The sequence below is a fragment of the Mustela lutreola genome, chromosome 4 (assembly GCF_030435805.1).
Source record: "Mustela lutreola isolate mMusLut2 chromosome 4, mMusLut2.pri, whole genome shotgun sequence".
NCBI classification, from domain to species: Eukaryota; Metazoa; Chordata; class Mammalia; order Carnivora; family Mustelidae; genus Mustela; species Mustela lutreola.
In genome coordinates this window covers 40,194,085-40,221,100 of record NC_081293.1, presented here as the reverse complement: position 1 = coordinate 40,221,100, position 27,016 = coordinate 40,194,085, and the positions used below count along the sequence as shown (strand labels likewise).

The 27,016-nt window shown below is 50.3% G+C and overlaps 1 long non-coding RNA gene across 1 annotated transcript; it reads left to right on the top strand.

Moving 5' to 3' along the window:
• The first annotated feature begins 9,388 nt into the window (after nt 1–9,388).
• On the top strand, nt 9,389–26,119 carry LOC131830313 (uncharacterized). The gene is made up of 3 exons (XR_009353103.1): nt 9,389–9,843; nt 25,605–25,707; nt 25,948–26,119. It is a non-coding gene; the product is annotated as an uncharacterized LOC131830313 (long non-coding RNA).
• The last annotated feature ends 897 nt before the right edge of the window (nt 26,120–27,016 follow it).

Here is a 27,016-nt window from a genome sequence, read left to right as displayed (position 1 = left end):
GGCAGACCCAGGTGCCACCTCCTCTGCCATGTGGCCCGAGGAACAGTCTCAGATCTCACCCTGGCTCTCGCAGAGCCGCCTGACTGCAGAGTTCTCAGACTCCCTGCTGTGTCTCTCTCCTTCCCCAGAGCTCCCACCTCCCCCTCAGCTCACCCTGACCCTCTCTTTCTCTCCTCTCTGCCCCAGGGAATTTTCTAGTTTGTTGGGTTTGTTTGTTTGTTTTTAATTACTAAACTTTTCAAATGTATACAAAAGTTGAGAAGATGATATAGCAAATGCCCAAGGCCAAAAATCCTGTTTCATGCACCTCAACCCATGTCCCCATATACTGTATGACTTAGAAGGAAACCCCAGATATCATCTCATTTTATTCATAAGTATGAGTGTAGGTCTTGCTAAATAATAAAGATTCTTTCTTGAACATACCATTACCACACCTAAAAACAGGAGCCATGATCCCTGAGTATCGTCAAATACCCAGGCTGTGCTCAAGTTTTTCAAGTTGTCTCACAAGTGTTTGCTACGTTTGTTGAAATCAGGATCCAAACAGAATCTATTGGTGGTGTTTAATTGGTGTCTTTTTTTTTTTTTAAGATTTTATTTATTTATTTGTCAGAGAGAGAGAGAGAGCACAGGCAGAGTGGCAGGCAGAGGCAGAGGGAGAAGCAGGCTCCCTGCGGGGCAAGGAGCCCGATGTGGGACTCGATCCCAGGACGCTGGGATCATGACCTGAGCCGAAGGCAGCTGCTTAACCAATTGAGCCACCCAGGCGTCCCTTAATTGGTGTCTTTAATCATGTGATCCCACTTGCCTCAACTTTAATGGTTTATGTGAAAAGACATCAGTCACTTGTCCCATAAGTTGTCCATACCTCAGTTTTGCTCCTTCCTTCCTCAAGGTGTCATTCCATGATTTTTTTTTTTTTTTTTTTTTTGTCCCTGTTATTCTTTTAATCTGGTAGTGAAATCCAGGGTCAGGAATTTGTTCTGATTTAGGCTTGGTTTTTTGACAAGAATACTTCATGGGTAATGTGTATATTCATCAGGGGTCCGTTGGTGATTGTCATCTGGACCCACTGTTTCGCCAGGGGTTTGGAATTGATAATATTCTTGTTCTACCCTTCCGTCTGTATCAGAGAAACTTTCCTTCATCTATCACTTGACTCCTCTAAACTGTTTTGTACGGTTCACACAGGAAAGTCAGGTGAGGTACTCAACCCTGTTCCCCTTTTCAAAAGAAAGAGGCTGCTTTTTACATCATGCCACAGAGAGAGGCTTGAACTGTTTTTTTTTTTTTTTTTTCAGTATCACTGTGTACTCATGGGCTCAAGCAGATTCAATGTGTCTCAGCCCACGTGGTGTTTTCACACACTGTATCATCCCACTTTTAGCTGTGGGGAAGTTCTTCAAGTTGACCCCTGTTCTTTTGATATCGTCCCCAGGGGTTTCCACTGCCTGCTTACCCTTCAGTGTGACAATGGGTTCCAGACTCTTTCTTATATGTTTTCTCCTCCAGCTCAGGGAATGCTTGCTTTTTTTAATGAGAAATCCTGTTTAAAGACAAAATCTTGGTCTAAAGAAGATTCATTGCTATTGTATTAGTTATTATGCTAGTTATTGCCTTTTTATTAGGAAATGTTTTCCTTTTTTAGAGAAAGTATATTTGGTTGTGCTTTCTCTTTATATTAATTGTACTGATTGCATGTTTGATTTTATATAATCTTTATATTGATACTCAATATAAATATGCAAGTACTGATTTTTACTTACCATTTGATTTTATATTTGCATCTGTTGTCCCTAACACTAAAAAAAAAAAAAAGAACACCCTTTTTTAAAAGATTTTATTTATTTATTTGTTTGACAGAAAGAGAGAGAGTACAAACAGAGGAGAATGGTAGAGGGAGAGGGAGAAGCAGGCTCCCCGCTGAGCAGAGAGCCCCTCTCGGGGCTCGATCCCAAGACCCTGGAATCATGACCCTAGCGGAAGGCAGCTGCTTAACCAACTGAGCCACCCAGGTGCCCCTGCTTTCTAATGACATTAACATCCTTACTCATTTGCTTTATGTCTATCTAGCTATATTTCTGAGAACAGTGTACCATTTCACTTGAGAGTTAAATTTGTGTGAGGCTACATCCTGACCGCACATATTAAGCCAAATTAATGTATTTTCAAATCATTTGAAATAATTCCCCTCTGTAAAATTAGGCCCTCTACACATTAAGTTCATTTGTTTCATTTTGCTCTAATTTTCAGGGGCGGGTTTTTTAAAAGTTTTAGTTTAATCTAGTTTTATAAGCTGGCAGGTATGTACATGGTCCCACACCCAATCTGCTAACCGAAGTAGACTCCGAGGAGCCTGGCTCTTTTTCCTTTACTTCCTATACCTTTTCCGTTTCCTTTTCCTTTACCTCCTTTAGCTCCACACACCTGTGCCCTCCCTTCCCCGTAGAGAACGATTTCTGGGTTTTTATTTGTCCTATTGGCTTCCTATAATATGAGCAAATATATATATAAATACCCACATAATTTGCACGCTCTTCTTTTGAAGTGAATGGTAGCACAAGATCCCGCGGGTCTCCCCCTTGCCCTGGGAACAGCAGAGAGATGCTGTCTACAGCTGTGCGGTGCTGCACCGTGAGGTGGAGCCCAGCTCGTGGACCTCTGCTCCCCACCTGCTCGCCGAGCCCGTGGGTTTCCCAGTCACTGTGAACTGCTGTGTCTCTCCTACCCAGCCCCAATCCAGCCCAAGGGATCAGAATCCTACCACGAGCGCTTCCTCAGCCTGTCAAACCTTCTGTGAGCCTCGACCTGTGCCAAGCGCTTGTGTCCTCTCGTTCACTGTTTGCAACGGTCATGTGAGGGAATGACCACACTGATGTTTGGAGAAGTCAGATCATGTGCCGGAGGTCACACAGCCAGTCTTGGTAATCTGGGAATGGAACCTATACCTCTCTGAGGCCAAAATCTACAGTCTTAGCCGCTCAGCTACACGGACTCTCCTGGCCGTGCCTCCCAAAGTTCTGTCGAGATCTGCCAAGCATCACCAAGGTTACAAGTGGAAAGAGGTGGCTGGGTCCGCCTGGCACCTGTGACCTACATCCAAAGGTTTCTGGGAGGTTAGGCCGCAGCAAGGCAGCGGGCAGGTGGGAGTCTAACAAGGCTGAGGGCCAGAACCCCTGAATTCAAGCTCCGGCCTCATCTTCTGGTTATTTAGCTCGTGCCTCAGCTCTTATCTGTAAATCTACCTCAGAGATGCAGGGAGGACAAAGCTTCACCTTGAGTGAGAAGCTTCTCTGAAGCAGCAGCTCCCAGTGAGCCACCTGTCCCAGCTTGGCATTGGCCTCTTCTCCAGGGGGTGGTCTTTGGGCCAGCAGGGTAAGTACCACCTGGGAACTTGCTAGAAATATACACTTTGAGGGAGTGCCAAGGCAATCTGTGTTTTCACCAGCCCCTCAGCTGACTTGAGAACTATGGTCCTGAGATAAGGCCAACGCTCTGAGTTCATAATGGCGGGAGGGAAATGCAAAGCAGTAAGGAGCCCCCTCACCACAGTGCTTTGCCACTCACCCACTAGCACACATTCGGGGCAGGGGACAAGAAGGCAGACAAAGTGAAAGTCCTCTTGGAGCTTGCATTCTAGAGAGGGCATCGACAGAGGATAAGCCCATGACCGAAGAAGGAGTTGGTATGAAGGATAAAAACAGAATGGAGGATGACTGGGGCTGAGAGCGAGAGTCTTTAGATGGGATGGTCCCTGAGGAAGTGACCCTTAAGGTGATGCTTGAATGGGGAGAAAGAAGCAGCCTTATAAAGATCAAGAGCAGAAAGCTCCAAGCAGAGGATCAGCAGGGGCAAAGGCCCTGAGGCATGTTGGAGCTACGTATATGAAGAGGAGCAAGAAGGCAGTATGGCTGGAGCCAGGGCGAGAGAAGTGATTCTTATATCGGTCCATCTCTGAGGTCAAAGCAGTCGTACTACTCCTGGGTCAGAGGGGCATATAGAACAGTTAAATAGTGACCTTCCTCTGCAGCCGCTGCTGGGGGACAGAGCAGGCAATGCCTGGGGGTGCAGAGAAACAAGAGAACACATTTTGGCTTTGCACCCCAGCCCTGCCTTGGGATGCTCTTCCTCCACAGCCAGGTGGCTCTCTGTCTTCCCTCTGCCACCTCTCTGCACTGTAAGGAGAAACAATTCCTCTGGGAGGCCCTGTTTCTACTGGCCCTTTAGTGATGATGGCACCAGGATAAATACTCAGTCTGGAGACACAGGGCAACCTGACTTTAAGACCAGCTCTGCTGTCAATTACACAATTTAGGGCAAAGGATTTTACCTCTCTGACTTCGTTCTCCATTTAGGAATTGGAGATGGGAATGGTCCCCTCACTCCCCTGGGAGGTTGTGAAAATTAAAACATACACTGGGCATGAGACTGTTAACCCGGGATCCAGTAGGTATTCGGAAAATGGTAACTATCCCCGTCTTTCTTCATCGGCAGAAAGTTTAACTACTTAAGGTTCACTATTTTGCAGATAATGGAAGAACCAAATAGAAATAGTAACAGAAGTGATCTAGGAATACACAGTTCCTGCTTAACTTCCAAACTCGGAGCAGTTGAAAATGGAGAAGTTGAGACATTTTCACCGTGACCACATCAGCCCTGATCCCAGGAACAGACTGGCCTCAGGGAAGCCGTGGGCGATGAGGGGCAGGGTCACAGCCGGGTGAAGAGCAGCCCCGCCCCGCCCACTAGAAATACACGGCATGAGCCACGTGTATCATTTTAAATTTGCCAGTAGCCACATTAGAAGAGTAAAAAGAAATATGTGAAAATAATCTTAATGATATATTTTATTAAAGCCATAATATGCAAAGTATCATCATATCCACACAAGACCCAATAAAATATTCTATACAGTAAACTTTTACATTCTGTTTTAGTTTGGGGGGCATTTTGAGGGAGCACTATCTTAAAAATCCAGTGTGCATTTTCCCCCCCTTACAGCATGTCTCAGTTCAAACTAGGCGGGTTTCAGGTGCCCACAAGCCCACATGCTTGGCAGTGGCTGTGGCAGAGAGAATGGGTCAGTACTCAGCACTTATGGTCCAGGAACCAACCCATGCTGCCACTGCTTTTGTGTAGTCTCATAAGCTAAAAGTGCTTTTGACGTATTTAGAAGGAAAAACCAAAACGGGAATATTTTTGCGATACAGGAAAATTATATAAAATTCAAACTTGTATTTCCACAAATAAAGTTTTATTGTCACTCAGCCACGCCCCTTTGTTTACAGATCAGCTCTGACCATCTTCCACAGCCAAGCTGCGCAGCTGTGACAAAGACCATCTGGCCCACAAAGCTGAAAACATTTTCTTTAGCCTCTTACAGAACAAGTTTGTGGGCCCCTACATGAGAGAGGAAAGCACACCTCTCCACTCCCCCTGCTCCTCCTGGCTCTCGACTTCCGGATCCCTCCAGGTGGAGAGATGGATTTCGTAGACTCCACATGCCCTGAGGACTGACCTCTCTGCTGGCCACCATGACCTTGTTGGTGTTTGATGGCATTTTACCTCGTTTCCTAGCACAGGTTCTATTTCTTGCACTGAAATCTTTCACTGGAGAGTCCTAAGCAAAGAATTCCGAAGCCCTTGGCCCAGGTGACTCTCAGCTGACTATGGTGCCAGGCCAGTGAGGCTCGGAGAGCAGCAGCCCTAGGGAAGAGGTACCAGCAACCTCAGCCAGTGGGGCGTTTTCCAGCTGAAGCTGCAAGCAGGGTGTCCCCACTCCACCTCGATAAATCCGGCCCCTCTGAGCTAGGCACCAGACACGCATTACCATGTAAAGTCCCTTCACAAAGGAGCCAACTCAGAGTTCCTGGTGAGAAAGTCCATTGGAAGGGAGGGGTCTGATTGCTCCGGCCCCTCAGGAGGTGAGCAGCCCTGCAAGGCCGCTCCCGCAGTGTCCCCTACAGTGATGTCCCATCCTGCCATCAGCCCCGAGGATATGCTTTCACTGTGCAGACACTGAGGTACAGAATCCCCTCAGTTCCCATAACAAATCAGTAGCTAAGGAGGTGCCCTGGCCAGACTTTACTCTCTTGCCAGAGAGAGGCAGGGAAAACAGGTGGATGGAAGGAAGCCATGTTCCCTGGACTTGGGCTGGGAGCACGCTTTTGTTGGGGGGGTGGGGGTGCAACAGAGATATACAGACTGGACAGGCAGACAGTCAAACCTTCATCAGCATCCTCAGGACCACTGTCAGCTGAATGACATCCAGGACCTCTGCAGGCCTCAGTCTGCTCATCTGTAAAAGGGGAATGTGAACAGACATCACACTGGGTTATCACGAGGATTCAGTAGAACCCGCAGGCAGTGCCCGGTATGTAACGCATGCTCAGGAAATACTGGTTTCCTTATCATGTCTTTGCTTAGCTCCCTGACAGGTGGCAATTTGTGGGGCCAGAACAAAACGGTGCCAGGCCCTAAGATAAAGAGGGTACAGCATCGAGGTTAATTTAGGTAAAGACTCAGGACAGCGCAGGGCACCGAGTAAAGGTTGATAAGTGTGAGCTAGAATATATTATTTTGTTGTTATTATTAAGCCCAGGAAATGCTCCACTGTCCTGTAGTTTATCCAAACAGCTTGTGAAGAAAAATGAACACTAGTGAAGAAAAGACCTCCTAACAAGAGGTCTCGTGTTGCCCCCATTATCAGCTTTTGAACATTTCTGATAATCCAGCTGCAGACCAGAGCCAACTTGCTTCAGAAGGAGGTTAGGGAGAACCATGCACATCCGGGCAAGAGCGAGGCCATTTTCACCCATGTCCTCAGGTTGCCGGGCCTCTCCCGCCATGTTCCAGGGGTTGTGCTGCGAGCCGGGACCCTGGAAGTCACTGCGAGGATGGGCTACCGTCGCCCGCTGCCTAAGGACAGCTTTATTTATGCTCTTGCAGAATGTACACGCAGGCCTTGTTTTTCTGGATGATTAGAGAGCCAGCTCACATAGCGTCCGCGGTTCTACATTTAGAATTGTGTCTTCACTCACATTCTTTCCACGCAGCTCACAGCTCCTGGACTGGTAGAGTGTGGTCACTGCCTGGGTCTGGCCCCTGGAAAGAAGCCAGCTCACCTCGAGCTCCTGGTCTGGAGCGGGGGCTGAGTTCTCTGGCTGTGCTCTAGGTGGGGGTGGTCCGTACCCGTGTGCCCACCATGACAGAGCCAGATGTGGAGTCCATGGCTCCGGGGGCAGGCAAGGCACATTCTGGGGCAGACATCTGATTCTACAGCGGTCAGCTGTGGTCAGGCCAGCTGGACACCCCCATCCCCCTCCACCTCCCGCCAAGCTTCTGAGGCCAGGCCAGACTCTTGCCGGGTCAACTGTGCTTTCTTGTTCTCTCCCGACCCCTCCTACTGAGGCTGAAAAGTTCCCTGGGTCACCCCCATGTCTTTCTTTTCTCAAGCAGCCACTTCAAGCAAACACCACCAGCTCCTGCCGCACAGCAAAGCTCACCGCCTCTGGGACCCCAAACCAGGCATGCCGTCGGGCTCTCCACCTAGGAAGAATTATAAGTAAGCTGGGCAAGGAACGTGCCGAGGAGCGGGAGGAAAACAAATGAGGAAGACCCGGGCCCTGTGAATGGGTTCAGATCCTGTTACTCACATCCCAAGCAAACTGCCCCTGTAAAATGAGATTCAGTGATGCAGCCTTCCTTAAAGTCTGGAACAGAATGATTTAGGTGGTGCTCAGATCACATGCATACTGGCAATGGATTTGTTTCAAGTTGTAATGGGAAGGAACATGAACTAGAACATCCAACCTATGATTTTGCAGGTATTGCTAATTACCACAAAGTTCTGTCTTTTAAGAAGTTGATTTAAATTTTACTTACAAAAATATAGTAAGTGATGGTAGGGATGGTTGAAGGTGTGGGAAAATCATTTTTAAAAAAAGTTAACATTTGAGAAGCTTTGCCATATACAAGCATACCCATGAACATTAATTCATTTGATTTTTAACCCAGCAGAGCTAAGCAGTTTGTCCCTCTTAAAGATGAGTAAAATGAGCCACGGAGAGGTTAAGTGATTCGACTGGTGTCGGATACCTAGGAAATACAAGGGGCCGGGGCTCTGAGTCTTTTGTGTTGTTGTGTTGTTTTTATGCTGGCTCACATCTCAAGTTGATTCTTGTCATTGGTCAGGTTGGCTAGTTTTGGTTTTGACAAGCAGGGGAGCTGGTAAGGTCGGCTAAATCAAAGGGATCACTTGGAGCCTCCCTCAACCTGTCTCTGAGTGCTGATCAGGGAGCAAGTGTCCCTGCAGTCAGGTCCCAAGTTCTTGGGCAAAAGGCATGTTTTGAGGCTCCAGGAGGAAGAGGGGCTGGGTAATCCTGGGGTTGGGGGTCTGACCCCTCCAACTGCAGGGCAACAAGCAACTGTTCTTTCTGACTTGGTTCAAACTGAAGCGCATAGACCCGCGTCCCTGTGACCCTGGCCACCAGCAGATTCAAGGCTAGAGGCGGTGCCAGGCCCCAAGTTAGCACTGGGACACAGGTTGCTGGCCATGAGGAGCCCACGAGGGGCTGGGGCAAGGGAAGGGGGAGGCCATCCACAAATAGATACAGAGATACAATGCAGTGCAGACTTTCAGGGACTCTGAGCACCTCATAGAGCAGGGCACCTGGTGGGGACTAGCACCTCTGCTTTCCCAGGCAACAGGCCAAGGGAACATGAGAAAGGGCTCTTGGAAACAATGACAAAAACTTTCGCTTTAACTCCTTGCAGTGAACGGACTGTGTCGCAGGGCCAATGTAGGGACCGGGAAGGGGGTTCTGGGACAGCATGAGCAAAGGCAGAGGGCCTGGGGGTCTGCAGGCAGTTTGGAGAGCAGGCCAAGACAAAGAGTGGCCGTTGGGCTAGCCCCTCCCAGAGCCAGAGAGGGGAGCACTCAGCTGGCAGGACGAGCCACTGCTGTCCACCAGCACTTGGACCTCGCACACAACGGGGCCTGCCATGACCCGGCTCACCACGCTGGGCACTTACCTTTGCCTCTTCCCTGATTATTTCCCATCCTTCTGAAACTCTCCCCCTGAAATCCCAGCCTGGCCTTCCCCCAGCCTGCAGCTGGACCTGCTATTTTGCTCCAGAAGCACAGCACAGCGCGGCTCCTTACTCGAGGAATGCAGGCCGCGGTCCTCCGAGGGGATGATGAAACAGGCTATTTCTGCCCCGGGACATCAGCAGGCCTCGGGCGGGCGCCGGCTCCAAGGCACCCACTACCGTGTTTTTTAATGTTTCCCTAAACAAAGGTTTTCCTTCACACCTTTGGGGGTACCTGTCTTTGAATCTCGGTGCTGAAGTAGCTTTAAGAAATCATTCTGGATGGAAGCCGGATTCATGGTTAGGGTCCAGCTCAGCGGCAAGCAATTTCTCACTCCCCAAGTTATCTATTACCAGCGGCCGGTCTGGAGGTAAAAATAGCCGCTGGGGCTGTTTGTTTAATCTGACTGTTACTTGACACCACGCGGGTGTTGCGGTGGGGACTGTTTGCCTCTTCCCCACCAAGAACACCATTTGGTTTCCCCCGGCTGGGTCTCTATTTAGGTACGTTTCACAAACGTCCGGCGTCTGGACGACTTCTGGACACTGATTTTCCCCAGGTGGGCAGGTCTGTGAGAACGGAGAGGTGTGGGTCTTGCCTCCCACCGCAGCTGAACTCTGGGCAGCCCGGAGAAGGAGGGAAGAAGTTTCGGCAGCCAGGCAGAGCCCGGCTGCTGGAGGCGTCAGGGTTCTCTCCGGTTCCCAGGGAGGCCTGCAGAGCCAGCAGCTGGGCCACGCGGAGAGCGGAAGGTAGGCTACGGACGGACGCTTGGCTGGTTTCTGAGCGGAGGCAGGGAGGCTGGAGCTCCCCTCAGCAGGGACCTTTGCTGGGGGACCGCTGGTGGGATGGAGCTCTGAGCCCCGGGGGGCGGTGCAGGGTGGTGTGAGCTGCAAGGGACACACTGGGGGCTGGGGTTCTTGATGGGCTGGGAGTGCTGGGGAGCCGGATTTCTGTGGGGAGCGGGAGGAGTACGCCGTATGGAGAGCACAGTACAGATGTGTGTGACTTTGTCCTTATGTATGCGTGTCGGGGCACTTTGCTCTCACCCGGCGGGGCAGATGCGAGCATGTGGGTGGGCCTAGGTCATGCGTTCCCAAACGGGAGCAACCCCACAGTGACAGGTTCTCAGGCAGGGGACTGTCGATCTTAGGACTCCAGTGTGAGGCTCGGCAGGATCTGGGCAGCTATAACAAAAAGGACGATTGGTCATTGGAACGTTCTAGCCCGTGGACTCTGAGAGTACGTGTGTCCTGAGCATGGAGCCCCCCCACAGTGTTCTCCTACACCATGGGGGTCCTAAACCAGACTCAACGCTTGGCCAAATCTAAAATCTATCTTTCATTTCTCGTGGAGAATGGGTCACTGAGGAGAATACTAAATACGTGTAGAAAACTAGATAGCCGCAAAAAATCATTATTTAGGACTTTAAACCCTTCCCATGGATGCTGATCATGGAGGAGGCCATGCATGGGGCAGGGGGTGCCAAGGAGTACAGGGGAAATTTCTGTACCTTTCACTAAATTGCTCAGTTTTACTGCAAACCTGAACTGTGCTAGAAAATCAAAACTATTTTTTAAACTAAATTATAGACAATTTCTTTCAACACATCTACCCAATTATAATGAGCTCTTTTTGAGGTAATATTCTTAAAAACCCATAAGTATAGGATTCCTGGAGAGTAAAAATGTTTGTGTTAAATCAGGTCCAATTCGCCAGCATTTGTGTTCCCTCTACAACAGTGGTCAGTAGACCACAGCTGTGAGCTGGGCACCTGGTTTTGTAAATAAAGTTTTATTGGCACACAGCCACACTTGGTCATTTACATTTTGCCCAGGGCTACAAAGGCTGAGGCCATTTGGCCAGCAAAAGCTAAAACATTTACTACGCTGCCCTTTACAGAAAAAGTTTGCTGACCCCAGCTGTACAAGAACACTCCTTGAGATGGGTCAGTCTGATACCCACACCAAAAAAAGCAGGAAATTTTCCAGTTGTTAAATCAGCCTGTAAGCTGGACCCCTCAGGATCAGTACCCGTCTCCAGAGCCCCGCCCCTCCCTGGGGCTGATTTTTCTAGTCTGGCTAGTACAGGAAATGTTCCGTTTGCCACTGGGAGGTTAGCTTTGCTGTGGAGTGTGGCCTGGGCTGAGCAGGGCAGATTGCGCTTATCAGTTTATAAATAGACATCTCCGGGTGACCCAAGTCCAGCATGCTTCTGCCCCTGGGTCTTTGAGAGAACAATTGTGTCTGCTATTTGGTGACTAGAAGCTGGTTGGGATGGAAGCAACCGTGACTCCTGGGAAGAAAGGGGGCTGGTGGGAGACTGGGTCCTAGAAACAAGGGCTTGGGTCTCCTGAGGACCTGGGGAGACAGGTGTGTGTAGAGGAAACCGGGAAGACTACAGAGGGCCCCCAGTGTTCAGAAGATAAATGCCTCCCTCCTGGAGTCTTTTCACCAGTATGCAGGCAAGTGTCTTGGCATCTTCTGTGTCCTCACTCCTGACCCTAAGAAGCTCTAGAGACCCTTACAGGAAGGGGAAGCCCCACGTCTGGAAATAGCCCTTTTCCTCCAGGCTCTGCCAGAAATCTCAGTAGCTGACACCTGCCAGCCAGTGGAGATAGCGCTGGGCCACCTTCTTCCTTGTCTCTTGGGATTTCATTCCATCTGCCGAGGGTTACTGGACAGATGCAAAGGGCTTTAAGAGAAGGTGGCCCTTATGGAGACGTCAGAGTTGATGTTTCCCAACAGGCTACAGAGGATCTTGGTTTTATTTCCATTTGAGGGTTTAAACCATGTTTCACCAAATCCAGCTAATCTGTACCCTACAACTAAATCATACGTTTCATTGAAAAAACTGCTTGTCCAAATACCTCTTAATCTCTACTTGGTCCCCAGGGATTGCATGATACAAGCTGGTGAGGACGACAGGGGGTGGGGATGACAAGGGATTAGTCAAGGCACACAGATCAAGACCCAAAAATGAAGAACATGGAGCACTGCTGAGATCTGTCACCCCCAATGAAAGTCACCGGCATCACTGTGGAGCATTCTCTGGAGGGGGCTGCGTGCATGAGTACCACGTGTCTCTTGTTCAAGGTGGAGGCAGAGCAGGTTCTCAGCTGACCTTGGTCTCCAGATGGAAGACTGAGGACCACTTGGTGACCAGCGCATTCCTTCCCAAGCCTGCTCGGCCAGCCCTGGAGAGCCTGACCACAGAGTCGGAGTGTCTGGGAATCGGACAGCAAGAGGGTCCGAGGAGCCAATCCACCAACAGCAGCTTTCTTCCCAGGGCTTGACAGACAGACCTGCCTTTCCTAGTAGTAAAGAGCAAGGGACCCTCTGAACCACAGCATGTGCAAGTGGGGAGTTGCTGAGTCCTCCATTCTCCACGTGGCCGTCCCTCAGGGCTCTGGCCCAGAGAAGATGAGCACAGCACAGGTGCCTGAGGCCTAGCAGGGCTTCCAAATGCCCCGGAGAAGCCTGCACGAGGTGCCAGCAGGAGCCCAGGGCTCTGTCCCTGGATGCTCTTTCTTGTCTCAGCTGGTCCCTCCTGTCCCTGAGGAGCACCCTCCAGGGTGGGCTTGAGCTTCTGAGGGACGGCAGGGCTGAGCTAACAGAGGAATTTCATGTCAGCCCGGCCTTTGCCTGGAGCTTAAGGAAGGCGGGGGGGGGGGGGGGGGGGACTCCGAGATCTGCTCGAGTGACCCAGTGCTTTCTCCACTCCCTGCTGACTGCAGACACCAGTTTCAGGCCTTGTGCCTCGGGGTCCTGCCTGCGACAGCGGGGTCCCGCTGGAGCTACCCCTGGGTCTGCCCTCTGCAGGGGCAGCCTGGCCACAGGCAGCACCCGCTGCTGGTCCCCTGTCAGCTCCTCTCTGAAGCAGGTCAAGGCTAATAGCTGCAAAGTTCAAGAGACCAGAATTTCAAACCCGCTGGACTAAAGCCACAGGCCCAGAGCCACTTCTGTCCCTGTGTGTTTGCCATTTTCCTCAGGGCCATCCCTGGCTGCCTGCCTCCCACGTGCAGAGGAATCTAAATTGTAACTGAACGTGGAAGGTTTCCCCGAATTGCTTCGGGTGACTGCCTAGTGGCCGCAGACCCGTCGTTTAAGGGGAACCCCCAACAAGCACCAGCGCTGAGAAGGCTCAGCTGAGATCCCATCTAAGAGTGAGGGAGCAGTGGTTTGCCGAGGCAGAGAAACCAGACGGAGGGGGCACTCACAAGGGCGGATCCCAACACAGGGACGCCCACTCCAGCATGCCGGCCAGTCACTGCCTCGCTTATGGTGGCAAAAGGCAAGGTCGTCCTAGCAACCCTCATGCCCCCAACCCTAAATGAGGCAAGATGCGTGGTGGGAAGGAGAGTGACATTTACATACAGCTGCTAGGGGAAAGACAAATTCATTAGGCCCTCACAGTGACCCCATGAGGCAATACGACTGTCGGTCTCACTTTACCGATGAAGAAACCGAGGCACAAATAAGGTTTATGATTTGCAGAGGGCCACTGACAGCTAGCAGAACCAGGAGCCATGCAGAAGGCGGTCTGGTGTCAGTCCGTGCCCTTCCTGCTCTCCTACACTTTCCTGCCCTGGGGATGAGAAACAATACCAGGAGGCATTTAGTGAGCACCTACTATGTGTTTTACCACACTCAGCAGTCCTGTTGGCGTGTGTTAGTACTGCCGTGGTAGATATGGGATTCCTTCCCTGCACTGTCTGCTTCAAACACCCCAGGTCTCTGGAGTGCTGGAAGCTTACATTCATTGAGTCCTTATGCTGTGTAACTCTACTCTGGACTCTTGATAGTTTTTTTTAACCTCCACCTTCACAACCACCCAGTGATATGGATATTGCTGCAGATGAAGGATCAGAGGCTCAGGGAGGAGAGGTAACGTGTCAAGGTCATACAGGGTTAGGTAATGGGAGCCCTAGTCTGACTCTAAACCTCGTGTTGTGATGAGCACTGGGTATTACATGAAACTAATGAATCATTGAACCCCACGCCAAAAACTAATGATGTACTATACAGTAGCTAACTAAACGTAATTAAGAAAAAAAAAAAAAAACACCTCATCTCATGCTCCTTCCACCACCCTCCACTTGGTGCGCCGGCAGGACCAGGTGGGGGCTGGCAGGCAAAGCAGCCTTGGAACAAGCCTGGCCCCATGAGAACTCTCTCCTTCCACCTCCTGGACCCACAGCTTGCACTTACCTCGGCCTCTCCTAGGCGATGGTTCCTTGAAGAGAGCAGCTTTCTGATTCACCTCTGCACTCCCCATAGGCACAGCCTACCCAGACCAGCCCTGAGCAAGGCAGACACAGCCCAAACCACAGTGGCGGACAACCGTGGGGCCCAAGTGGCCCCAGAGCCTATGGCCTATCAGCACAACCTCCCAAAGAGGGATACAGTCTCCAACTTACGGCAGCAGGGCTGCAAGTGTGGTCCCAGGACGGGCAGCAACAGCATCCCCTGTGCCCCAGCCCAATCTCCTGAGTGGGCATCTCTGCGGTGGGACTCAGTCCTCTAACAAGGCCGCTGGGGCCTTCAAAAAGGACCACTGGATGAGAGAAGGAAAGGCAACAAGGTCCCCACATTGTCCTCAAACATAGTAGAAGATGCTCCAAGAAGCTGATCTTTTCATATCAACTCAAGTTGTAGTTTTAAATAACTTTGCCTGTTGGAAAAGCATTTCTCAGTGTTCATTTTTTAAAGGATAACCTGGATGGTCAGATCTGAATTCTATTTCTTGCTGCTATAAAGCATCCCGTGAGGAATTCCATGAAGAAGGCTGGATGGTTATCAGTACCCTGTCATGGAAGTTGTCTCTCTTGCTCTGGAAGAGATGGGCTTTCTGCTGCCACACCCCCTCGGAGAAAGGACAGCTGTCACCTAGCAAACAGACCTCTCTCATCCACTTCCAACCTCCAGCGGGAAATGAGAAAGCCAGGGATAGCCGGGTTCTAATGAGTGTGTGTATAGGTGTGCCCTCGTGGGATTTAGGAATTCCTGGGCTTTGGACTTCCCTGACTCTCCACGTGAGACCCCTCCCCAATCCCAGAAAGTCATGCACTCTTGGCTATGCAGGGACGAGGAAGCTGGCACCCTCCAATATGCTTCCCGAAGGACAGTCAGGTACAACAGATGTCATCTCTAGCTTTGCCAAAGCAAATGCTCCATGAAGGGAAGAGAAGAGCCACTGAAGGTAGAAGAGAAGGTGTTAAGACAGAAGTTACTGCTCCCGACCCTGGCCACCATGCATGGGCATCACGGCAGATGAAGATACCCCCAGAAACCCAAAGCCTTGCTCTGCCTTGGCTGAACAGGAAGGGCAGAGCCATGTAGCACAGACACACCTAAGCATGAATCCCAGTGCTGGTGCTCTCTGGCTGTGTGACCTCGAGTGAGCTCCTCAACCTCTCTGACCTTCCATTTTCCCACCTCAAATTCCCTTGGCACCAGCCCTACCTAGCTGGCCTCTGGTTGTGACCGCTTAGCAAGATCACAGATAGCAAGTGTGTGGCAGGTAGCAGAGCTAGATAAATGGGATGGACGCCGGAAGTGCCCAGCAGGGCTGGGGCTCAGCAATGGCTCCTCTAGCTGTGCTTCTCCGCCTTTGCCACCCATTCCCACGACGCCAGTTTACAGAGGGGGAAATGGGGCACAGACGGTGAGAATGCTGTAGCACCCCTGACCCTGTGGTCCCGGCACCGTGCCCAAGCCCAGGACACTCCAGAGCTGCTTTCAGGGGAGGGACCCATGCACCGGACCTTGGGTGTGTTGGGGTATGGGCAATAAGACAGAGTGGGACTGAGAGTCTTAAGATGAGCTCCAAGGAGACTATGAGAGGAGAACCAGGAGTGTGGGGCTGCGAGTGGCCAGGGGTGGGGTGGTCCTGAGCAGAGGTTCTCAGCCTGCAGGACACATTTCAGGAGCTCCTGGAGGAATCCCCTGAAAACAGGTTGCAGACACCCTCTCCCTCTCAGCAGCCCCAGGTTCAAACCCCACACCCTCAGGCAGTGAACTTCTCTGGACTCCAGGTTCCTTGTCTGTAAAGAACAAGAGCAATGTCCACCTCGCAGGGCTGTTGCAAATATTAATTACATAATAAAAAAACATGAATCAATGATATTGGAGTATGCAAAGTGCTGGTCTTATGCGAAGTACTCTGTACATGGGGATTTCTCTTATTCATTCATTCATTTGTTCCTTTGACAAAAGCGCAGGCACTGTGCGGGGACTGAAGCAAAGGGAAGGCCTGGCCTGTAAACCCGAGGTGGTCTCTTCCCCTGCCCCACAGGAATCTGGTCAGACCCTGTTGGTCACAGAGGTTGGGCCTCAGGTCCCCAATACTCCACCCAAATGAAAATCCAGCATTGCTGCTACACACAGGACAGCAGCAACGGAGCCTAATCAGAAGTGCTACTAACCAGGAAATTCTAACCAGGAAAGCTACTGGTCCAGAGTAGTTTAGAACAAACACTGCAGATCAGAACTCATTATTGGGTCCGAAATCACTTACCAAATTGCAAATAGTTTTATTTTTTTTTTAATGAAAGAATAGAATGGAATAGAACAGAAGAGTTGTACCAATAACCAGGGTGAATTTTGCATCATATATTTTCCTTGATCTACAGTTGACCTTTAAACAATGAGGGAGTTAAGGGTGCCAACACCCACCCCATGTAGTCAAAAATCTGTTTATTTTGACTCCCCCAAAAACTAACTACTGATACATAAACAGTCAATGAACACACCGCTTGCATGTTACATGTATTATATGCTGCATTCTTTTTTTTTTTTTAAAGATTTTATTTATTTATTTGTTAGAGACAGAGGGAGAGAGAGCAAGCGAGCACAGGCATACAAAGAGGCAGGCAGAGGCAGAGGGAGAAGCGGGCTCCTGCCGAGCAAGAAGCCCGATGTGGCACTTGATCCCAGGACCCTGGGATCATGACCTGAGCCGAAGGCAGCTGCTTAACCAACTGAGCCACCCAGGCATCCCTATATGCTGCATTCTTACCATCAAGTAAGCTAGAGAAAAGAAAAGGTAAGTAAGGAAACCATAAGGAACAGGGAGCACATTTGCAGTACCGTACTGGATTATTGGAAAAGTCTGTGTATAATTGGACCCGTGCAGTTCAAAGCCATGTTGTTCAAAGGTCACCTCTCTGCACAGTTTCTGTGCTGGGATGTAAATATTTCCTGCTGTGTGCTGAGGGAGAAACAAGCAAGGAGGAAACTGCTCCTGGGACATGTGTAGTGAGGGGCATGCACATGATTCCCTTGGTGCCCGATGGCCAAAGGTAAAACACAGGTCTGTGGCCTCCAGGGCTCCCTGGGCCTCCTTCCGGGGCAGGCATCCCCTGGCCAGGGGAGAACAGAAGACCTGGTGACTCAGGCTGTGGTGACCGCAGGGACAATTCCTTTCTTCGGCTCTCTGCAGCGTGGGGAGCTGCCCTCAGGGGGGCGGGTAAAGCCAGGGTTGCTCTTTATTGTCCCTATTCTACAGGGATAGATGGAAGTGAAGTGACTTGCCCAAGATGACCCTGACTTGGTACCGGGTCTCCAGCACTTTCTACTGCCTAGAAATGCCCATTTGATGGCTGTCTCATTTCGGTTACTACTGTTTCCAGAATTCAGGGAAAGACGTTCTTAGGAAATATGGAAGGGGTGACGAATTGGCTGAAAGTATGAGTGAATGAATGAACAAACGAACGGGTGAATGAATGAAGTTCCAGTGACAGAGCTATCCTTTCTCCTTGATTCCATATCAACAGTTCTCCACCAGGTGTGATTTTGCCCCAGGGAACTTCAGCGAAGTCAATAGTGCCAAAGTGGAGAACCCCTGTTTTTTACACACAGGTGCATGGCATTCACTCCATTTTACAGATGAGGAAGCTAAGGCTTGCAGACTTGCTATCGTTTAGCCAAGGTCATACCCAGTGAATGTAGAGAAACACCAACCAGGACCTGGCTCAGACCCAGGAGGACCCACCCTTTTGGGTGTTTCTGAAAGAGCTGTGTGTCCCTGATCTGTGTGCCCTGATCTGGGAGTAGATACAGCCCCTGGAGTTTGAGTCAGGTCTGGCCACTGAGGCTGGGACCCTCAGCCTCTGCAGATAGCCCCTCGTGGAGTGGGGCTGAGAAGCCCGGGGTACCAGGTCGGAGCTCCTTCCTGGTGGAAGGGAGCATCCAAAGACACCTCTGGTCCCATCCAGCCCATCTGGCCACCAGGAGCTCCAAGGAGTGATCTCCGACAGCACCTGGCCTGCGGAGATGGTCAGAAACAGTGCCGCAGAATGACTTTGCAGAGTGAGACCACTGCCCAAGTATCCTGATCCAAGCACCGGAGGATTCAGGGCTCCCAGAGCCACTGCACCACATGGCGGCTCACGGGCAGCATGATGTCAGCCGGGGCTACAAGGCAGGAACTTTGCCCCAGACAGCCAGCTGTTAAACTTCGCTCAGCCCCAGAGGGGCAGCTTGCTGGGTCTTTGAACTCAGCCCATCTCTCCACCTCTCTCACCTCCCCTTGCCTCTGTATCTTGCTCTTCCCCTTTCCCCCTGCGAGAGGGCCCCCCACTGGGTGTGTGATGCCAGGTGCCATCACCCTCATGGTGAGCTTGCTGAGACTGGGCCTGGCCTTCCCTCTGTCAGGCTCCCTGACCTCTCACTGCAGACGAGGGTTATGCTTGGAAGTTCCCAAGGAAATGTCCCATCCAGACACGGCAGATTGGGCACCCAGGCGGGAAGGGGAAGCAAGCCGGGCTGAGTTCCAGGGAGAAAGCCTCTTTCCTCCTGGGCTCTCTCCCACGGGCAGCAGAATGCCCACAGTAGCTGTGATTGCCTGTCCACAAGTGGCTCTGTGAGCCCGGTTAGTCCAGACTAACCGGGCTGCTTACTTCAGCCACATTCCCAGGGACTCCTGGTCTCCTACATGCAACGGGGCTTTGAAGCCCCTTGTATGTGATGATATTCAGGGAGGGTTCCGACACATGCCAGCCCAGCGCTGCCATCGGGATGCCAGGTACCAACCACACTGCGTTCCTGGGGCTGAAGGAAGCCGGCCTTGTCCTTTCCTAGGGCACAGGAGCCCGGGGGTCAGAGAGCCTGTGGCTTTCCCGGTCTAGCCTCTAGGTTGGAACTGTTCAGCCAGGCCAGGATGGAGACCAACCTTCCCACCCTGCTCACAAGTTCCAGGCCTGTGGAGCCAAAATGGCCCAAGAAGATGCACTATGACCCAGGTACAGATCAAAGCTGGATTTTCCATGCATGAGAGACGCTGCCAGTGGAAGCCCATCAGAGGCAGTCAGAGGTAAATGTGGCCCAGTACCATCGGCAACTTGCAGCAGCTCCCTGAGGCAGGGCCCAGGTCAGCCCCACCGTAGCCCGCACCTCCAGCCCTGGAGCAGGGCAGCACACGGTAATGCTCTGGGGAGCTCACCAAGTGAAAGGGTGCATGACAGACCTTCCAGCCTGCCTTGCAAGAGCCCCTGTGTTCTTCCAGGAGAAGAACAAGGTCTTCCCATGACCTTGAGACTTCCAATTTCCAAGAGTTAAAAGGGGTTAACTGGATAGAGCCATCATCACATTGGAGATAGCAAGGAAGTCATCACGGGGCCAGGAAGCAGGGCCCTGGAGCTGAAGACAGCAATCCCAGCGCCAGCACTTGGCCAGACAGAGTGGGTAACCCGGGGGGTAGCCTCAGTCCCCACCTCTGTAAGGTGGGGACAGGGGCCAACCCTGATGGGTTTCCATGAGGAATGAGTGAACGCAGACACACGCAGAATCGGGCCTGAGGCCTGAGACCCTTGACACGCACCTGCTTTCCCCACCCCGCTGAAGGACCCCAGCTCAGGAAGTCGATGTGGCCATCACCGTTCACCTCTTAAAATATGGGTATAGACAAGGACATTCATTCTGAAACTACCAGCTGAGAGGGCTGTTGGCAATTGCACAGAGAGGTCAAGAGCTTGGCCCAAGACTGACCAGCAGGGCAGGGGTCTGGAGCAAGGCGCCTGCCTGGGCTAAGGGGGTGGTGAAGGCTGCATATGGGACATCTGTGCCTTCACGAGCTGGAACAGGGCCCATCGACACACAGGCAGGGGGCTGTCCTGATTCTCTACACTTAACCACTTTTCAAGGCAAGCCCACCTCCACAGCTCAAAAACCCACCCAGAAAGAAGACCAAAAGGAATCAATTCTAATTTGTTAGGGCCTTCTGGGTGTGATAAAACCAACCCCTGTCGTCTCCACCAGCTTCCTGCCTCCCCTTTACTGAGAAGTGAAAACACCATTCAATTAAGGTAATTAAATCCACCCAAAGAGCTCAGGCTCAAAAACCACACCACAGCCAAGTGGTCAAACCCAGCAGCAAAGCAAACCCCAATGGCTTCCTGTGCAAAGACGGGCAGGGACCAGAGGGGAGTGAAATGGGCTCCGGAGCAGCTCGAGGGCCTCCCTCCCGGCTCTGCGAGGCCCACCGGAACCTTCCTGCCATCTGCCGCCCCCGACAGGAGGCCCCTCTGCTCACCAGCTGAACCATCACCTCCATTCCCTTGGCTGTCACGGAAACTTGAGCTGAGCAGATCCGCGGGAGGTGATTAGAACCAAAAACCCTCCTTTTCTCCATCACTGCCCTCAATTTCCCCCCTTGAACTGCAGCCCAACAGCCCAAAACACACCCATCGGGGCCGAAGCCCAAGATCGAGGGTCAGGGTTGCCTCCCGGAGGAAGTATGGGGGGACCGAGTGGTGAGACTGAGCTGAATCCTGGCCTGCGATCTCTTCTCTCCATGCTGTGTGACCCCGAACGACATTCTGCCCCCCTCTGTGTCCTTCTGTCTCCTGGAAAATGGGGACAATAAGGCCTGCTGGCCCCATCTCATAAGGGTTAGGGAGCAAACAAGATAATGGCCGCCAAGTGTGTCCTGAACTACAGGGTGACACAGACGTGAGTCACCCCGTACTGACTCACTACACTGGCCTCCTCCGATGGCAGTCCACTTTGAGTTCCAAAAGTTAGTGAGGACCTCTGGTTGCCAGATTTTAAAAAAACAGGATGTCCAGTGAAATTTGAATTTCAGATAAACAATGACTACCTATTTTTAGTGTTTGTGGTGATTAATTTTAGGGAGAAAGAACTCTGACTAATACGAAGCCTATCCCACTATTACATGGGACACGCTCATCCTCATGGTTGTTTATCTGCAATCTCACTGGATGTCCTGTATTTTTCATTTGCTCCATCTGGCACCCCAGCCACGACAAGCCACCGATGGCCCCCTCCCTTGCTGTGTCCTTTTCCAGGACCACACAGGCCTGGGTCCCAAGCCCAGCTCTGTCACTCACCAGCTGCGTGACACGTAATAGTTGCTTCCCCTCTCTGAGGGTCCACTGTCTCATCCCAGAAAGGAAGCAGAGAGAGCACAGCTGTGCAAGTGATCACGATGCTGGACCCAGGGGCCTCCCGAGTGAGGATCTGGTTCTGCAGACCCGTCACACTTCTTCAGCTCTAGGACTTGGAGGAGTGGCTGTACGTGGAGCAACTGGAGAAGGAGTCACCTCCTCCAGCCACTTGCTGTCCTCACTGACTGGGACAGACCAGCAGAAGTTGAGCTGCCTGCCCTCTCGGGCCTGGGCCAGCTCCCACCAGGAGCCCTGTGGGAGGCAAGGAGAACAGGGGGTGCCAGGGCTTTCAGCCGCCCCCCTTCACACCACACACTCGCAGCAAAGCTCCGTCTTCATAGCCCTGCAGGCCAGGAAGCGTACCAAGCAACAGCAGCAGGGAACGGGGAGCGATCACCCTATACTAGCAATCTTGTCAGTCAAAGACAAACCAGGTCCAGGTCGAGGCTCTCACTCCAAGGAGGCCAAAGCCTTGTTGGAAAGACGGATTTGCAGCAGATAAACTGGAATAAAGCGATGCCAGTGGTTGAAAACCCTACAAGGAAGAGGAGAGCCGAGGATAAGCACTCCACAGTCGGTGGCCCAGGGAAGATAGAGACACAGCAGGCGGCAAGGGTAGCGTTCCCAGGAGCCCAGCCAGGACCCACCTGGGCCCACAGCTCCTTCTCCAGTGCCCCACAGGCATGGAGCGAGGGGGTGTGGACAGAGCTGGGGCTGCATAAGGGTCACGCGGAGGTATTTGTAAGTGACCAAGAGAGAGAAAATTGTATCTGCAAAGAGCAATGGATTCCAGGCCGCGATCGTTCAACAGCATCCTGCAGCAGGGGAAGAGCATCATGGGAGAAAACTTTTCAGAAGAGTTAGAATTTAGTGATGACTGTGTGAAGGATGTTTTATTGCTCATCAGAAGAAAAAACTGACCAATGAGGATGCACACTTGCATTTGGTTTGTTTGATATACTCTGATTCAAAAAGCTGACCCTGGCTGGGACGCCTGTTAAGCATCTGCCTTCAGCTCAGGTCATGATCTCAGGGCCCCGGGATGGAGCCTTGCGTTGGGCTCCCTGCTCAGCTGGGAGTCTACTTGTCCCTCTCCTCCCTGCTTGTACTCTCTCTCTCTCTCTCATAAATAAATAAAACCTTTTTTTTTTTAAATGGCCCTGGCAATAAGGAAAAACAAAATACGTCCTCAAGTGTCATTCTTCCAGTCTTAAGACCACGGGACTGCATACAGGCCCTCAGATCCCCCGCCATCTGTAGGATGGGTGTGTCACCAGACCCTGTACCCCTCCCTGGTGGCTGAACTGGAAAGTCCAGCCCATTGACGCCTGCCTTTTGCTGCTGTGCAGAATCTGCTCTACCTGAAGCAAGCTTGACCAGCGTCTGGTATCCATGGATGGGGCACTGGGGGACCCGCTAACTGAGCACCGTGGGTCCAAGCTTGCCTGTACCACACAGGGCAGATGCCAGCATGTCATCTGCTGACACCCATAATTTAGAAAAGGTATTGGTTCGTGACCATTTGTACGTGGCCAGAAACAACAACCCAGTTAGTGAACTCAGCAAATACTTGCTGGAAGATGGCCCTCCAGAAGGAATCGGAGTCATCCCCAAGCTGAGTGCAATTCAAAAAACAAACAGGAAAATGAAGAAGTCATGAAGCTGCTCCTTATTTCTTCCCGGTAACCCTGAAACTCAGTCCTAACTTAAAAGGTATATGCCATGGTGAAAATGGACATCCTCCTCTGTGCCAACCTGGGAACCATCTCTAGGACTGATCTATTCCGCCTGCTTCCACCTCTGACCACAGACAGATTTTATAGGTCAGGGCTTGGAATCAAAAAGTAAGTTAAATCCACTTGACTCCAAATTCACTAATGTGAAATTTGTGATCATTCTGCAATTATCCAGTTATAATCGACTTTCAATAAAATAAGCCCTGCTAAGCTAGTCGATAGTGTGAATAATATGACAGAGGTGGAATGATTTGCCTACTCGTTTAACATATTTTTCTTGTGTTGTGCACTCTGCTCCCCGGGGACAGCCTGGAGAGCCAGACGGGCATGGACGCAGCCACCTTGAAGCACCCAGGTTATCGGGAAAGATAAACATTAAACAATGATTGCCCAGTTAACCACTGAAGTCAATTATTACCAGTGCTACAAAGGAGTGGGCATAGCCAGCTACAAAAGCATGTAACGTGGAGACTTATGATGGCCTGAAGAAGCAGGCTCATTGAAAGGTCATGTGAAGTGGGTTCTGTAGCATAGGTAGGAGTTAAGCAGTTAATAGGGGAAAGGTGAAAGTAAAGAATCCCAGGCAGAGGCAACAGTGTATGCAAAGGCTCTGAGCCACACTCTGGAGAGCCAACCATGGGACGGAAGGTAGTCCAAGAGGAAGATGGAAAGGAAGGCTCTTTGTTAAGGAGGTTGATTTTCATTCTTTAAAACTGGAAAGTCATTGAGGGACTCTAAGCCAGAGCCAGGCATGGACAGTGGGAGTCTTACAAGCAGTTCCTGAATGCAATGCTGAGAATGAAAAAGGAATAGCCCAGGGGACTAGCCCAAAGCGGCGCGCAGGACATATCTGCGCTAGGCTCTAAGAAGTGTGTTTCAGCAGCAATGACAGTGAGCCATGAAGCCAAGCACAGAGTGATAGTTTCCACAAATGTTCACAAGATAAATGCCACCACATCCTTCTGCACCCATGTTTTGACCGTGGGCGACTAGAATTGATTTCATCCTTAGCCCCGAGCTCCACCTCCATGGGGACACAGGCAGGGGAAGAGGCCCCCTATTTAGTGACAGGAAAAGATCAGCCTGAATTTCTCAGATGGTCTTAATCCCCATGATGCTTCTCAATAGAGTTGCTTCTCAACAGAATTTCTCCTTTTCTCTGCCTCAGTTTGCCCTCCACAAAAATGGAGCATAAAGAAACCCAATTCAGAGCATTCCCACATTTATTCGGTTTCTGTGTTGGTGAGTTAACTCTACAAAGGCAAATGAGACTTCTTTTCAGGGTCAAGGAATTTTCTTTCTAGTTGAGGAGAAAATGAAGCAACCACCAATTCCCAAGACATACGGATTTTGACAGGTGACTGTGACAATACGGCATGAGCTCTGGAAAAGGGAAACCCAGGGTGGTGTGAGGACAAGGGACAGCCTGGGAGTCAGGGACAAGGCCAGCCCAATGGTGGTAGACACAAAGCCCTCCGTGGGTCTCCAAAGAAATGTACTCCACAAATCTGAGTTTGTATTATTATTAATATTAGTAATAAACTACCATGAACTAGATTAATATCCAGGCGCTGCGAGATGAGGAAGGTCTTGAGGAAGCCCCAATGGTCGGCATTTAAAATTTGCATAATGGATTTATTTTAATTAGTTTACACTTCATTCTGAATACTCTTAAAATTCTCCTGGTCAGCTTTTTGGTTCTTTTAGCTGTCAAAATAGATACTCAATCTTCCTGCCAACAATAAATCAAACATTGGGCTACCTCATGCTGAGTGGATTCAAGTTCTGCCCATTCTCTTTACTGCAAAACTTGAGTTATTAATCCATGTGGCAATGGGCCTTTGGTTGGATTTGACTAGTAAAAACTAATTCACAATGGGGCCAACCATATTAGAAATCCCACAGTCTTAATACAGGTTCCTAAAGATTTCTAGAACCAGAGGAGAATTAGCAAATATTACAAGGAATAGATATTGGCTCCATATTGGTTTTCACCAAAAATGCCTATGCCTGGAATTTTGTTGAGTTCAAGTGCAGATTTAAAAGAAATATATCGTGGCGCCTGGGTGGCTCAGAGATTTAAGACTCTGCCTTCGGCTTAGGTCTTGGTCTCACGGTCCTGGGATCAAGCCCCACATCAGGCTCTCTGCTCAGCAGGGAGCCTACTTCCCCTTCTCTCTCTGCCTATTTGTGATCTCTCTCTCTGTGTCAAATAAATAAATAAAATCTTTAAAACAAAACAAAACAAAAAAAGAAATATATCTTAAAGCCTGCTATATTATTGACATTCAAAGACGTCTTCTGTTCCTGGTGCGTGCTTGACCAGTTGGCCCGTTGGGTCCACTGATACTATTTTTCCTCTTCTTTCTAGATGGGCAGTGATGATAGCAAATATAAACATGAGAAGAAGTTTTTAAACTACGGACTCTAAAATCCAGCAAGGCAGGCACCTGCAGCCCCCACTGCTGTAACAGGTATGGAACCAACCCAAGGAAACACCTTCCATTGTCATCTACTGTGCTGAAGAGCTCCACTGGGCATGGGGGGTCTAGGGTGTGGGACCAGATGTGGGGCCAACTTCTGTGGACTGCTCCATCCGAACATAGGAAAATCAAATCAGAGTTGAAGAAGCCATCTAAATAAAGGTCTCTTTCCCGGGGCACAGAAATGTGGTTCAAGTATTTCCCCCTTATCCTTGGTTTTGCTTTTTGCAGTTTTAGTTACCAACGGTCAGCCGTGGTCCAGAAACCCATGCTCCTCCCTCTGATGTATGGTCAGAAGTCAGTAGTAACCTAACGCTCCATCGCTGTGCCCACGTCATTCATCCCACATCCCACATCATCTCATCACACAGACATTCTATCATCTCACATCAGCACAAGAAGGGTGAGTACAGTACAATAAGATTTTGAAAGAGAGAGACCACAGACACATAACTTTTATTATAGTATACTGTTATTGTTGTTCTATTTACTATTGGGTATTGGTCATCTCTTACTGGGTCTAACTCATAAATTGACCTCTATCATAGGTGAAACACAGTATGTATACTGTCTGTGGTGTCAGCCATCCACTAGGGGTACCCCCTAGAATAAGGGGGGATTACTATATTTTCTGAATATCCAATATGGTGAACATCTTTTATGACTATCAGGAATTATGACGCAAACCTCAGATCAGTTAGGGTTCTTTGGCCATGCACAAAAGAAACAGAAACTGGACGAATTTAACTGAAATAGGTAAGTATTAAAAGGAAATTGGAGCCCTTGCAGACTCAAGGTGAAGGTTGAAGTTCCAGGCTGGGAAAGGGTAAGCAGACAGCCCTGCCCCTGGAAAGAACATCCAAGCACGTTTCCATCCTAACATCCTCCCAGAAGAAACAGTACAAAGGGCCTGGCCTGGGTCTCACAACTGCACTTGGCCCAGGGAGGTCTCGGCAGGCACTGTGACTTTCAGCCCCACCAAGACTAAACACAGAAGGGAGAAGAAATTGTCCCAAAGTTCTCAGGTGTTCAAAGCTGAGTGTTCCAGAAAATGACAAGTATCTGCTAACAGTGGGAGGGATTTAATTGGCTGGCGGTCATTTACTTAACTCTAAGATTCTAAATTTAAATCTCCAATTATGCTATTTTCATCTAAATGTGGAAGTATAGAAACCCCCGTTTTACCATTACCAAGTACAATCATTGCCAAGATCAAGAACCCAGCACTCAGGACACCAGAAATCTCCCCGACTGTATCTGTAAGACCTCAAGATTCAGAAAACTTGACTCAGTGGTCGAA